This window comes from Arachis ipaensis, chromosome B9, assembly GCF_059453495.1.
Source record: "Arachis ipaensis isolate K30076 ecotype BB chromosome B9, ASM5945349v1, whole genome shotgun sequence".
Classification (NCBI taxonomy): Eukaryota; Viridiplantae; Streptophyta; class Magnoliopsida; order Fabales; family Fabaceae; genus Arachis; species Arachis ipaensis.
In genome coordinates, this window is record NC_142444.1 from 84,313,697 (window position 1) to 84,328,697 (window position 15,001).

Genomic DNA, 15,001 nt, shown 5'->3' on the forward strand with positions numbered 1-15,001 from the left:
ATTATTATTGTTATTATTATTTGTCTTTGAAAAAAATGTTAAGGACATATATCAAGATGTTTGCCTTACAGATTGTGCAAGTTTGTATACCATTCTCAAAAGTAATATATATTTTACTCATCTTGTACAAAAAGAAGAATGTGTTAACACAATTATTGGCTCAGGCAATATGATAGAAGGTTCCAGAAGAGCTATAATTTTATTTCCTGGAGGAACCAATTCATAATAAATAATGCACTAATGTATACTAAGTTTCTAAGAAACTTGTTGAGTTTTGATGAGTCCACATTTGATGAAATATTTTGGCTTGATTTGAATGGATTTCATCATACAAACTCACACTTAATCTCCAAAATAGCATACTTTGGTGTTTGATCCCTAAATTGAACCTAAATGTGAAAACATATATTTTTGTGCTTAAATTGAGCAATTTAATCCCACTTTTATTCCATTCGATGCCGTGATGTGTTTTGTGAGTGATTTTAGGTCAATTAGGCATGAATGACTATGCAAAAGTGGAAGAAAGCATGTACAAAGGGAGAACACATGAAGAAAACAAGGAGGAAGCAAACAGTCAAGTGTGCGTGCGCACAGGAAGAAAACCAGCTAGTGTGCGTATGCACAACCCTCTGTGCATATGCACAGGTGAACATTCAGCGAAGTGTGCGTATGCACACATTTGTGTGTACGCACACATCTGTGCATACGCACACGCCCCTGCACATTAATTCATTAATAAAACACGTGATTCACGATTTTTGGAGGCTTTTGGCCCAATTTGGGAAAACTTGATGCTGAATGGGAGTGCTATATGAAGGGGATATCAACACATATGAAGGTATTAGTTATTATTAGGTTACATTAGGTTTGAGTTTTGTTTTTTTCATTAGTGTAGGAAGCTTTCATAGGAGTAGGAGTAGGGTAGAAATTCTCTCTTAGGGTTTACTAAATTTTTATTGTAACATTTGAAAGCAAGCTTTGATTTTGGATTTTACTCATCTTTATTGTAAGTACTCTTAATTTCCTCTTTAATTACATCATCTTTACTTTCATTTTCCTTTGGTTTAAGTACTTTGTTAATATTTGCAATTTTGAGTTCTTGAAGTTTTGATTGATGAATTTTGTCTCTTATGGTTTATATTTGCTTGATTGCATGTTTATTGTTGATATTGTGAATAGTTGGTTATAGTTTTCATTTTTTCTTTACAATTTTTCATGTTTTGGTTTTATTCCCACCAAGTGTTTGTGAAAATGCCACTTAGTAATTTTGAGTAGATTTTCACACCTTGACTTGGGATTTGAGTTCCTAGGACACTAGAGTCATAATGTCCAACATCTAATGGCAATTTTTGGGTAGTTAGTTGACTCTTGTTTCCATTGACGCTAGCTTTTTACCAATTAATTTGGTAAGTTAGCTAGGATTTATGGATTAAGGTCAATTATACTTGCTTAACTTACTCCTCGATGCTAGGGGTTGACTAAGCAAGATTGACTCATCATAGTTGCCATAGTTGTGGTTATGACGATGATAGGATTCCTTGGATCCTCTTATTCCCAAGTCAAAACTCTTTTATGCATTATATCATTTTCACTAGTTTTGACCTTGCTTCCATTTTGATTGCATTAATTCCAATTTTGATCATCTCTTATCTTTCGTTCTTTGATTTCAAAAACCCTTTGTCCTCACAACCGAAAGCATAACACTTCAATTGCATTCCTAGGGAGAACGACCCGAGTTTTAACTACTCTCGGTTAATTGTTTTGTATTGGAAAAGATTAAACTTTGATTGATGGTTGATTGTCGGGTTGGGACTATACTTGCAATGCCAAATCTTATTTTGTGATAAAATTCCTAACCCGCTTTAGGCTACTCATCAAGTTTTTGGCACCGTTACCAGGGAAGGCAATTGGTGTTATATCTTAGGTTGTTGTAAATATGTCAATGATGTAAATAGCTTACTTTTTGGTTATTTGGTTGTTTTTGTTAATATTTAGGTGTTTATTTTTCTTTTTTATTAATGTCTTTTGCTTTTATTTTCTGCATTCTCTATGAAGCTATAACCCTTGTTGCTTGGAGCTTGGTTGCGAGTATTTTTTGTAGGGTATAATGAATTCAAGTTGGGATTGCTTCATGGAGTGGGAGAATCAATTTAGGGAGGAATCATTTGCGTATGAGCAACACTCATGGCAATCACCTCCCCCATACTACAACGAGCCAAACCCTCCCCTATGTGAATATCAAACCCAAAGATATAAAAGATACCCCATACATAACTGATGAGCGGATATTTTATACCCTTTTTGGCATTGTTTTTACATAGTTTTTAGTATATTTTAATTATTTTTTATTATATTTTTATTAGTTTTTATGCAAAAATCACAATTCTGGACTTTACTACGAGTTTGTGTATTTTTCTGTAATTTCAGGTATTTTCTGGCTGAAATTGAGGGACCTGAGCAAAAATCTGATTCAGAGGCTAAGAAAGGACTGTAGATGCAGTTGGATTCTGACCCTCCTGCACTCGAAGTGGATTTTCTGGAGCTACAGAAGCCCAATTGGCGCGCTCTCAATTGCGTTGGAACGTAGACATATTGGGCTTTCCATCAATAAATAATAGTCCATACTTTGCCTGAGATTTGATGGCCCAAACTGGCATTAAACGCCAGCTGGAAATTTTCTGGCGTAAAACACCAGAACTGGCACACTTCTTGGCGTTAAACGCCCATTTTGGCGCCCAGGGTGGTGTTTAACTCCAATTTGAGGCATATGCACGTGAAAGCTTGAAAGCTCAGCCCAAACACTCACCAAGTGGGCACCGAAAGTGGATTTCTACACTATCTGCACTTATTTACTAATTTTCTGTAAACCTAAGTTACTAGTTTAGTATAAAAACTACTTTTAGAGATTCATTTAGCAACTCATGACATTTTTACATCTCATATTATATCTTTGACGGCATGAGTCTCTAAACCCCATAGGTGGGGGTGAGGAGCTCTGCTGTGTCTCAATGGATTAATGCAATTACTACTGTTTTCTATTCAATCACGCTTGATTCTGTTCTAAGATACTCACTCGTACTTCAATAGGAAGAATATGATGATCCATGACACTCATCATCATTCTCAAATCTATGAACGCGTGCCTGACAACCACTCCCGTTCTATCTGAGCTCAACGTAGTCATTGGACGACAGCTTGAGTGTGTATCTCTTGGGTTTCTGATCCACGGACTGAGTCCGTGAGATTAGAACCTTCGTGGTAGAGGCTAGAACCAATTGGCAGCATTCCTGGGATCTAGAAAGTCTAAACCGTGTCTGTGGTATTCCGAGTAGGATCTGGAAAGGGATGACTGTGACGAGCTTCAAACTCACGAATGTTGGGCGCAGTGACAGTGTGCAAAAGGATAGAGAGATCCTATTCCGACAGTAGTGGGAACTGACAGATGATTAGCCGTGCGGTAGATGTACCTGGTATTTTTCATCCGAGACGAGCAATCCGACAGTTGATTAGCTGTGCAGAAACTGTGCCTGGTATTTTTCATCCGAGAGGATCATACAGCTTGCCATTGAAGGAAGCCATGCGTGTTTGGAGAAGAAGATAGTAAGAAAGCAGAGATTCAGACGACAGAGCATCTCTGGAACCTCAACCTGTTCCTCATTACTGAATCACAAGTACCTTTTATTTCATGTTATTTATTTTTCATAAACAAAATCATTTTTATCATTAATCTCCTGACTAAGATTTACAAAATAACCATAGCTTGCTTCAAGCCGGCAATCCCCGTGGGATCGACCCCTACTCACGTAAGGTATTACTTGGACGACCCAGTGCACTTGCTGGTTAGTTGTGCGGAGTTGTGAAAAGTGTGATCACAATTTCGTGCACCAAGTTTTTAGCACCGTTGCTGGGGATTGTTCGAGTTTGGACAACTGACGGTTCATCTTGTTGCTTAGATTAGGATAAATTTATCTTTTTGGTTTAGAGTCACTAAATTTGAGTCTTTTATTTTCTTTTCAAAAATCTTTCAAAAATCTTATTTTTCTTTATTAATCTTTAATTTTTCTTTGAGTCTTTTATTATTGTTTTTGTTAACATTTTAAAATTCTTGTTTTCTTTTTCTAGATTTTTTTTCGAAAATTTTTAATAACTAAATAAAAATCAATAACCTCATAATTGAGTCTTCTGTTTGAGTTTAGTTTCATGTTTTAAGTTTGGTGTCAATTGCATGTTTTTATTTTCCTTCAATTTTTCGAATTGTGTTTTCTTATTATTCTTCATATTTTCGAGTTTTATGTTCCTTGTTCTTTCTTGATCTTCAAGTTGTTCTTGTTTATTTTCCTTGTTTGATCTTTAGTTTTTCTTGTTTTGTGTTTTTCCTTATTTTTCTTGTGCATTTTCGAATTATTAGTGTCCAAAGTATAAAAAATTTTAGGTTTGGTGTCCTTTGTGTTTTTAATTCCTTAAAAATTTTCAAAAATTTGTTCTTGGTGTTCATCTTGATCTTCAAGTTGTTCTTGGTGTTCATCTTGACCTTCAAGTTGTTCTTGGTTGTTTTCTTTGTTTTGATCTAAAAATTTTAAGTTTGGTGTCATTTTATTGTTTTTTTCTTTCCTTATTAAATTAAAAAATATCTTTTCTCTTTATTTTAATTGATTTTTTCGAAATTTACATAAAAAATTTCAGATTTTTATTTTAAAATTTTTATCTTATCTTATCTTAGTTTTAAATTTCAAAATTCAAATCTTTTTCAAAAATCATATCTTTTTCAAAATCTTATCTTATCTTATTTCAAATTTCAAATTTCAAAAATTTAAAAAAAAGTTCATAATTTAATTTTCAAATTCAAATTTAAATTTCAAAACTTTTTAATTTAAAAACTTATCTTCTCTTACCTAACTTATCTTATCTTTTCTAATCTCAAATCTTAAAATCAAATTTTTTTCAAATCTTTTCTCTTATTTATTTTCTTACAAGTATATTTAATTTTAAGACATATATTTTTCAAAACTTACTAACGACTTTCTCTCTCTTCTTTTTTCGAAAATCATATCCAAAATTTTTTAAATCTTTTTAATTAATTAATCATCTTAGTATTCGAATTATATTATCTTTTTCTTTTAGTTTTCGAAACTTATATTCTATTCTCTAATTATTTTATTTTATTTTATTTTAAATTCGGTTTATCCCTAATTAAATAAAATAAAAACAAAAATATTTTTTTATTTCTTTTTTATTTATTTTTCGAAAAAAAAGGGGGAGAATAAAATTTTTTATTTACAATCCACATCATCTCCCTTTCTCCATTATGGACCTAAGTGGAAATGAACAGTCCAGAAGGACTCTGGGGTCATATGCTAACCCCACTATTGCTTCATATGGGAGTAGCATCTATATACCCCCCATCAGAGCTAGCAATTTTGAGTTAAATCCTCAGCTCATTAACATGGTGCAGCAAAATTGCCAGTATTCCAGTCTTCCACAGGAAGAACCTACTGATTTTCTGGCACAATTCTTACAAATTGCTGACACAGTACATGATAAAGAAGTAGATCAGGATGTCTATAGATTATTACTGTTTCCATTTGCTGTAAAAGATCAAGCTAAGAGGTGGTTAAATAAACAACCCACAGCAAGTATAAGAACATGGAAACAGTTATCAGACAAATTTCTGAATCAATATTTCCCTCCAAAAAGGATGACACAGTTAAGGCTGGACATCCAAGGCTTTAAACAAGAGGATAATGAATCCCTTTATAATGCCTGGGAGAGGTACAGAGAGATGCTAAGAAAATGCCCCTCTGAAATATTTTCAGAATGGGTGCAGTTAGACATCTTCTACTACGGGCTTATAGAAAAGGCCCAGATGTCCCTAGACCACTTAGCTGGTGGATCTATACACATGAGAAAGACAATTGAAGAGGCTCAAGAGCTCATTGATACAGTTGCTAGAAATCAACATCTGTACTTAAGCAGTGAGTCCTCCATGAAAGAAGAGGCTAAAGCAGTATCCACTGAACTTAGTCCTCCAGAACACGTTGAATTCAATCAGCAATTGCTTCTTATAATAAGACAGTTAGCAGAATTTAAAGAGATGCTACAAGACACTAAAAATGCTAACAAGAATATGGAAGCACAATTGGATCAGACAAGACAACAGCTATCTAAATAGATAACAGAAGAGTGCCAAGCTGTTCATTTAAGGAGTGGAAAAACACTGAATGTATCAACTCAAGGCAGCAAAAAGCCAAGAAAGGAACAACTGACAGAGAATGACTAATTCGCTGCCCAAAATCCCTCTGAGGACAGTAAGAGCCCAAAGAGGAATGATTCTGATGTTCAAATGCTAGAAAAGGGTGGAAAAGTGGCGTTAAACGCCCAATGGATAGCCAACTCTGGCGTCCAAACGCCAGAAAAGGGTGGCAATCTGGCGTTGGACAGCCAACTCTGGCGTCCAAACGCCAGAAAAGGGTGGCAATCTGGCGTTAAACGCCCATGCAGCACCCAATTCTGGCGTTCAAACGCCAATAAGGGATCAGACACCTGCAAGTGCTGATGATAACCCCCTTAGGCAGGCTTCTCCAACCACTTCTGTAGGAAGTAAACCTGCAGCAACTAAGGTTGAAGAATATAAAGCCAAGATGCCTTATCCTTAGAAACTCCGCCAAGCGGAACAAGATAAACAATTTGCCCGCTTTGCAGACTATCTCAGGACTCTTGAAATAAAGATTCCGTTTGTAGAGGTACTTGAGCAAATACCCTCTTATGCTAAGTTCATGAAAGAGATCTTAAGTCATAAGAAGGATTGGAGAGAAACTGAAAAAGTTTTTCTCACTGAAGAATGCAGTGCAGTCATTATGAAAAGCTTACTAGAGAAGCTTAAGGATCCCGAAAACTTTATGATACCATGCACATTAGAGGGTGCTTGTACCAAGACAGCTCTATGTGATCTTGGGGCAAGTATCAATCTAGTACCTGCATCCACTATCAAAAGGCTTGGTTTGACTGATGAAGTTAAACCAACCTGGATATGCCTCCAACTTACTGATGGCTCCATTAAAATTCCATCAGGCATAATTGAGGACATGATTGTCATGGTTGGGCCATTCACCTTTTCCACCGACTTTGTAGTGCTGGAAATGGAGGAGCACAAGAGTGCAACTCTCATTTTAGGAAGACCATTCCTAGCAACTGGACGAACCCTCGTTGACGTCCAAAAAGGGGAGATAACCCTGAGAGTTAATGAGGATGAGTTTAAGATGAATGCTGTCAAAGCTATGCAGCATCCAGACATATCAAAAGATTGCATTAGCGCTGGTGCACGAAATCGTGATTATTCATTCCTTGGTAACGGCGCCAAAAAAACTTAATACGCACGTTCATAATCTTAGTTCTTTTTCACAACTTCGCACAACTAACCAGCAAGTGCACTGGGTCATCCAAGTAATAAACCTTACGTGAGTAAGGGTCGATCCCACGGAGATTGTTGGCTTGAAGCAAGCTATGGTCATCTTGCAAATCTCAGTCAGGCGGATTCAAATGGTTATGGTGAATTGATAGTTAAAATATAACTAAAATATAAAATAGGATAGAGATACTTATGCAATTCATTGGTGAGAGTTTCAGATAAGCGTATGGAGATGCTTTTGTTCCTTCTAAACCTCTGCTTTCCCACAGCTTTCATCCAATCACTCATACTCCTTTCCATGGCAAGCTGTATGTTGGGCATCACTGTTGTCAATGGCTACATCCCATCCTCTCAGTGAAAATGGTCCAAATGCGCTGTCACCGCATGGCTAATCATCTGTCGGTTCTCGATCACGCTAGAATAGGATCCAGTGATCCTTTTGCGTCTGTCACTACGCCCAGCACTCGTGAGTTTGAAGCTCGTCACAACCATCCCTTCCCAGATCGTACCCGGAATACCACAGATAAGGTTTAGACTTTTCGAATCTCAAGAATAGCTGCCAATAATTCTAGCCTATACCACGAAGACTCTGATCGTAAATCAGGAGGCTAAGAGATATGCATTCAAGCTTACTTTCATGTAGAACGGAAGTGTTTGTCAGGCACGCATTCATAAGTGAGAATGGTGATGAGCGTCACATAATCATCACATTCATCATGTTCTTGTGTGCGAATGAATATCTTAGAGAAGAAATAGGCTTGAGTTGAATAGAAAAACAATAGTACTTTGCATTAATTCATGAGGAACAGCAGAGCTCCACACCTTAATCTATGGTGTGTAGAAACTCTAACGTTGAAAATACATAAGAACAAGGTCTAGGCATGGCCGAATGGCCAGCCTCCCCAAATGGCATATGAATTCAAAAATAGGGAAAAAGACCGATCCCTGATCAAGGATGATCAAAAGATGTAAAATAAATCACTAAAGTAGTTTTTATACTAAACTAGTAGCTAGGGTTACATAAGATAAGTAAATGATGTAGAAATCCACTTCCGGGCCCACTTGGTGTGTGCTTGGGCTGAGCATTGAGCTTTCATGTATAGAGACTCTTTTTGGAGTTAAACACCAGGTTGTAGCATGTTTCTGGCGTTTAACTCTGATTTGCAACCTGTTTCTGGCGTTTAACTCCAGAATAGGGCAGAAAGTTGGCGTTTGAACGCCAGTTTGCGTCATCAAAACTTGGGCAAAAGATGGACTATTATATATTGCTGGAAAGCCCTGGATGTCTACTTTCCAACGCAATTGAGAGCGTTCCAATTGGGTTTCTGTAGCTCCAGAAAATCCACTTCGAGTGCAGGGAGGTCAGAATCCAACAGCATCTGTAGTCCTTCTTCAGCCTCTGAATAAGATTTTTGCTCAAGTCCCTCAATTTCAGCCAGAAATTATCTGAAATCATAGAAAAACACACAAACTCCTAGTAAAGTCCAGAAATGTGATTTTTCTTTAAAAACTAATAAAATTATATTAAAAACTAACTAAATCATACTAAAAACTATGTAAAAACAATGCCAAAAAGCGTATAAATTATTCGCTCATCACAACACCAAACTTAAATTGTTGCTTGTCCCCAAGCAACTGAAAATCAAATAGGATAAAAAGAAGAGAATATACTATAAATCCCAAAATATCAATAAAACTTAGCTCCAATCAGATGAGCGGGACTAGTAGCTTTTTGCCTCTGAATAGTTTTGGCATCTCACTTTATCCTTTGAAATTCAGAATGATTGGCATCTATAGGAACTCAGAATTCAGATAGTGTTATTGATTCTCCTAGTTCAGTATGTTGATTCTTGAACACAGCTACTTTATGAGTCTTGGCCGTGGCCCTAAGCACTTTATTTTCCAGTATTACCACCGGATACATAAATGCCACAGACACATAATTGGGTGAACCTTTTCAGATTGTGACTCAGCTTTGCTAAAGTCTCCAATTAGAGGTGTCCAGGGTTCTTAAGCACACTCTGTTTTTGCTTTGGACCTCGACTTTAACCGCTTAGTCTCAAGCTTTTGGCTTGACACCTTCACGCCACAAGCACATGGTTAGGGACAACTTGGTTTAGCCGCTTAGGCCATGATTTTATTCCTTTGGGCCCTCCTATCCACTGATGCCAAAGCTTTGGATCCCTTTTACCCTTGCCTTTTGGTTTTATGGGCTATTGGCTTTTTCTGCTTGCTTTTTTTCTTTTTCTTTCTCTTTTTTTTCGCTAGCTTTGCTCTATTCACTGTTTTTTCTTGCTTCAAGAATCATTTTTATGATTTTTCAGATCATCAAATAACATTTCTCATTTTTAATCATTCTTTCAAGAGCAAAAAATTTTAACATTCATAAACAACAAATTCAAAAGACATATGCACTATTCAAGCATTCATTCAGAAAATAAAAAGTATTGTCACCACATCAAAATAATTAAACTAGTTTCAAGGATAAATTCGAAATCATGTACTTCTTGTTCTTTTGTGATTAAATTAGTGTTTAATACATAGACACTTAAACACTAATGATCATATAGTAAAGACACAAACATAAATAAAACATAAGGCTCAAGAACCGAAAAACAGGAAAATAAGAACAAGGAGATTAAGGAATGGGTCCACCTTAGTGAGCGTGGCGTCTTCCTCTTCTTGAAGAACCAATGGTGCTCTTGAGCTCCTCTATGTCTCTTCCTTGTCTTTGTTGCTCCTCCCTCATAGCTCTTTGGTCTTCTCTAATCTCATGGAGAATGATGGAGTGCTCTTGGTGTTCCATCCTTAGTTGTCCCATGTTGGAACTTAATTCTCCTAGGGAGGTGTTGATTTGCTTCCAATAGTTTTGTGGAGGGAAGTGCATCCCTTGAGGCATCTCAGGGATTTCATGGTGAGGAATTTCCTCATGCTCTTGTTGAGGTCCATGATCTCTTGTTTGCTCCATCCTTTTCTTAGTGATGGGCTTGTCCTCATCAATGAGGATAACTCCCTCTATGTCAATTCCAACCGAATTATAGAGGTGGCAAATGAGGTGAGAAAAGGCTAACCTTGCCAAAGTGGGGGACTTGTCAGCTACCTTGTAGAGTTCTTGAGGTATAATCTTATGAACTTCCACTTCCTCCCTAATCATGATACTATGGATCATGATGGCCTGGTCTACAGTAACTTCAGACCGGTTGTTAGTAGGAATAATTAAGCGTTGGATGAACTCCAACCATCCTCTAGCTACAGGCTTAAGGTCCGATCTTCTCAATTGAACCGGCTTGCCTCTTGAGTCAACATTCCATTGAGCTCCTTCCACACATATGTCCATGAGGACTTGGTCCAACCTTTGATCAAAGTTGACCCTTCTAGTGTAGGGGCATGCATTTTCTTGCATCATTGGCAAGTTGAACGCTAACCTTACATTTTCCAGACTGAAATCTAAGTATTTTCCCCGAACCATTGTAAGCCAGTTCTTTGGGTTTGGGTTCATACTTTGATCATGGTTCCTAGTGATCCATGCATTTGCATAGAACTCTTGAACCATTAAGATTTTGACTTGTTGAATAGGATTAGAGAGAACTTCCCATCCTCTTCTTCTAATCTCTTGTCGGATCTCTGGATACTCGCTCTTTTTGAGCTTAAAAGGGACCTCAGGGATCACCTTCTTCTTGGCCACAACTTCATAGAAGTGGTCTTGATGGACCTTTGAGATGAATCTCTCCATCTCCCATGACTCAGAGGTGGAAGCATTTGCCTTCCCTTTCCTCTTTCTTAAGGTTTCTCTGGCCTTAGGTGCCATTGATGGTTATGGAAAAATAAAAAGCAATGCTTTTACCACACCAAACTAAAAAGGTTTGCTCGTTCTCGAGAAAAAGAAGAAAGAAAGTAGTAGAAGAAGAAGAAAATGGAGGAGATGGAGTGAGAGAGTGTATTCGGCCAAGGGGGAGAAGTAGTGGTTGTGATGTGTGAAAATGAAGTAGTGTTAAGGGGTTTATATAGGGGTGGGGGGAATGTTAGATTTTGGCCATTAGGGTTGGGTTTGGGAGGGAAAGGAATTTGAATTTGGAGGTAGGTGGGGTTTATAGGGAAGAGGTAATAAGGTGATTGGTGAAGGGTATTTGGGGAAGAGGTAATAAGGTGATTGGTGAAGGGTATTTGGGAAAGAGTGTTATGAGAAGGTGTGAAGAGGAGAGAAGAAGAGGTGTGGTAGATGGGGATTCTGTGAGGTCCACAGATCCTGAGGGGTCAAGGACTTAGCATCCCTGCTCCAAGTAGGCGTGCAAAACGCCCTTAGAATGCATGTTTGGCGTTAAACGCCAGCTTGCTGCTTGTTTCTGGCGTTTAACGCCAGCTTTTCTCCCATTCTTGGCGTTAAACGCCAATTCCATGCTCTGTTCTGGCGTTAAACGCCAGTCTGATGCTTATTTCTGGCGTTTAACGCCAGCTTTATGCCTCTTTCTGGCGTTAAACGCCAGTTTGATGCTTCTTACTGACGTTTAAACGCCAGTAAGCTCTTCCTCCAGGGTGAGCTATTTTTAATGCTGTTTTTCATTCTGTTTTTGATTTTTTAGTAGTTTTTGTGACTTCACATGATCATCAACTTACAGAAAATATAAAATAGTGAAAGAACTGGAAGATTGATGGTTTAGAAGTTATAGTAAACTCTCGTTGCAAGTATTGTTACTAAACCAAGCAATTAACCTTTCTTACAAACGTTTTGGTTGTCACAAGTAACAAACCCCTTAAAAATTGATAACGGAAGTATTCAAACCTCGGATCGTCTTCTCAAGGAACTGCAAGGAAGTATGTTCTTATTATTGGTTATGAAGATTGTAAATTGGGGTTGTGAAGATGAGGAACAAGTAATTTAAATTGCAATTAAAATAGGTAAAAGACTGTAAAATAAATAAATAACTGTAAAAACATACTTTTGGTAAGGTGTGAGAAATTGGAAGTCCTATCCTAGTTATCCTTATCAATGATGATGAAAATTGAACCTTAATACCACTTAGTTAACCTTTGCTAGAGCAAGGGAAGGTTAAGTGACTAATTTGTTAGATCCTCAAATCCTAGTTAATCCCTAAGGAAAGATTGGGATTATTGAAGTTCAATTCAATTAGCAAAGATAACGATTATCAATCATGTTGAGTTTGATAACTCCTGAGTTACTGATTTCTTAACCAAGACCAAAAGGGAAAAGTAAATCTACTGGAATAAAAATGTCTTTAGATTGGAAGCAACAATAATATAAATAAAAGAGAGCAATAATAAACTGAAATACCTCAAATAACATTAACCAAAAGAATAATCTGTAACATAGAAGAATTCATAAATTAAATTGAGAAAATAAATAAAAAGGAATATTGAACCTGTGATGAAGAAGAAATAATCCTAAATCCTAAAACTAAATTCTAAGAGAGAGGAGGGAACCTCTCTCTCTAAAACTACATCTAATCCTAAAATTGTGAATATGAAAGCATGATTATGAATGGATGCATTCCCCCACTTTATAGCCTCTAATATGTATTTTCTGGGCCGAAAACTGGGTCAAAAATAGCCCAGAAATCGCTCCCTGCGATTTCTGTTACGTTCAGGTCGCGGGCAAGTGACACGGAGGCGTCGTCCATGCGTCCGCGCGGATTGAAGTTCGCAGATGCGACGCGGGCGCGTCATTCACGCGTTTGCGTCGCCTAACTTTGGGGCAGCTATGGCAAATTATATATCAAATCGAAGCACCGGACATTAGCTTTCCAACGCAACTGGAACCGCGTCGTTTGGACCTTTGTAGCTAAAGTTATAGCCGTTTGAGTGCGAAGAGGTCAGGCTGGACAGCTTAGCAGTTTCTCCAACTTCTTGTATTCCTTCCACTTTTGCATGATTCCTTTCTATCCTCTGAGCCATTCCTGCCCGGTAATCTCTGAAATCACTTAACACATATATCAAGGCATCTAATGGTGATAAGAGAGGATTAATATTAGCAATATAAAGGCCAAAGAAGCATGTTTTCAATCATAGCACAAAATCAGGAAGGAAGACATAAAGCATGCGATTAGTATGAATAAATGGGTAAAGAGTTGATAAAAACCACACAATTGAGCACAAGATAAACCATGAAATAGTGGTTTATCAACTTCCCCACACTTAAACATTAGCATGTCCTCATGCTAAGCTCAAGAGAAGCTATAAAGGTGAAGAGGAGTAGTAGAATGTATAAAATGCAACCTATCTATATGAATGCAACTACATGCAAAATGATTCTACCTACTTGGTTAAAAATAAATAAGTTCTCCAAGACAAACATGAATCAGATTTCACTAATTTAAATTATACAATAAAAGACAAGTAAACTTGTAAGAAGATAGCTCATGAAAGCAGGGAACATAGAATCAAGCATTGAACCCTTACTGGTAATGTATATCACTCTGATCTCTCAAGTGTCTAGGGTTAATCACTCTATTCTTCTCTAATCATGCCTTCTAAACCTTGTTCTTCATCTAACCAATCAATAAATATTTAGCATACTAATGCAAACATCATGAGATCTTTTCAAGGTTGTAATGGGGCTAAGGTAAGGGTGAGGATATATGTATGGCCAAGTGAGCTATAATATGAATCTTTAATTAGCCTAAGCTCTAATATACATATACTCTATATACTTTTAAATTCATGCCTAGCTACCCATAATTCCCACTTTTATATGATTCCCATACTCATGTACCAAAATTTTGATATTTCTTTACTTTTATCACACGTGCATTGATCTTTTTATTAACTTAGCATTGGGATAATTTTGTCCCCTTATTTATTTACTTATTTATTGAATATTTTTGGATTTTTCTCTCTTTTTTTTTTGTAGAGAAATAAACATAGCTTATCAATGCACATGGATTTTCTATTATTTTTCTATTTTGGTTTTTCATGAGTAGGTTCCCAAATTCCAAATATTCAAATAAATTAGAAACATGATACATTCCCTTATTAACCCATGTTCCCACACTTAGTTGAGCACAATCTCTATCTTAAGCTAACCAAAGATTCAATTGGGGTTTTTAATTTGTTTTTCTGCTTAAGGCTAGTGATGTGGTAAAATATAGAATAAATGGGATTAAAAAGGCTCAAGGTGGCAAACAAAGGTGATTGAAAGGGTAGGCTTATTTGGGATAAGTGAGTAAAAATCAGATAATGGCCTCAATCATATGCAAGCATGTAAATACACTAAATCTTGGACATATAGAATGGAACAAAGCAAAGGTTGCAATCATAGTGAAGAAAACACACAAGAATAAAAAATTATGGTTAAATACTGTAACCATGTAAATAAGCTCAAAATCTCACATGTGTGTTCTTTGGCTCAAAAACCATGTTCCAAATATAATTTCAAACAAGTTTTAACATAAAAATTTTTTCAATTTAAATTAGTGAAATTTTTCAAAGATAGGGTCTTAAAAGAATTTTATTACTTTAACCAAGTAGTAACTAGATGCATAAAATCAAACAAATATGCAAATGCAACAACTAATTTAGCAAAGAAAATTAAACATTGGTGCTAAAATATGAAGTGACTAACCCATGGAAGTCGGTATCGAC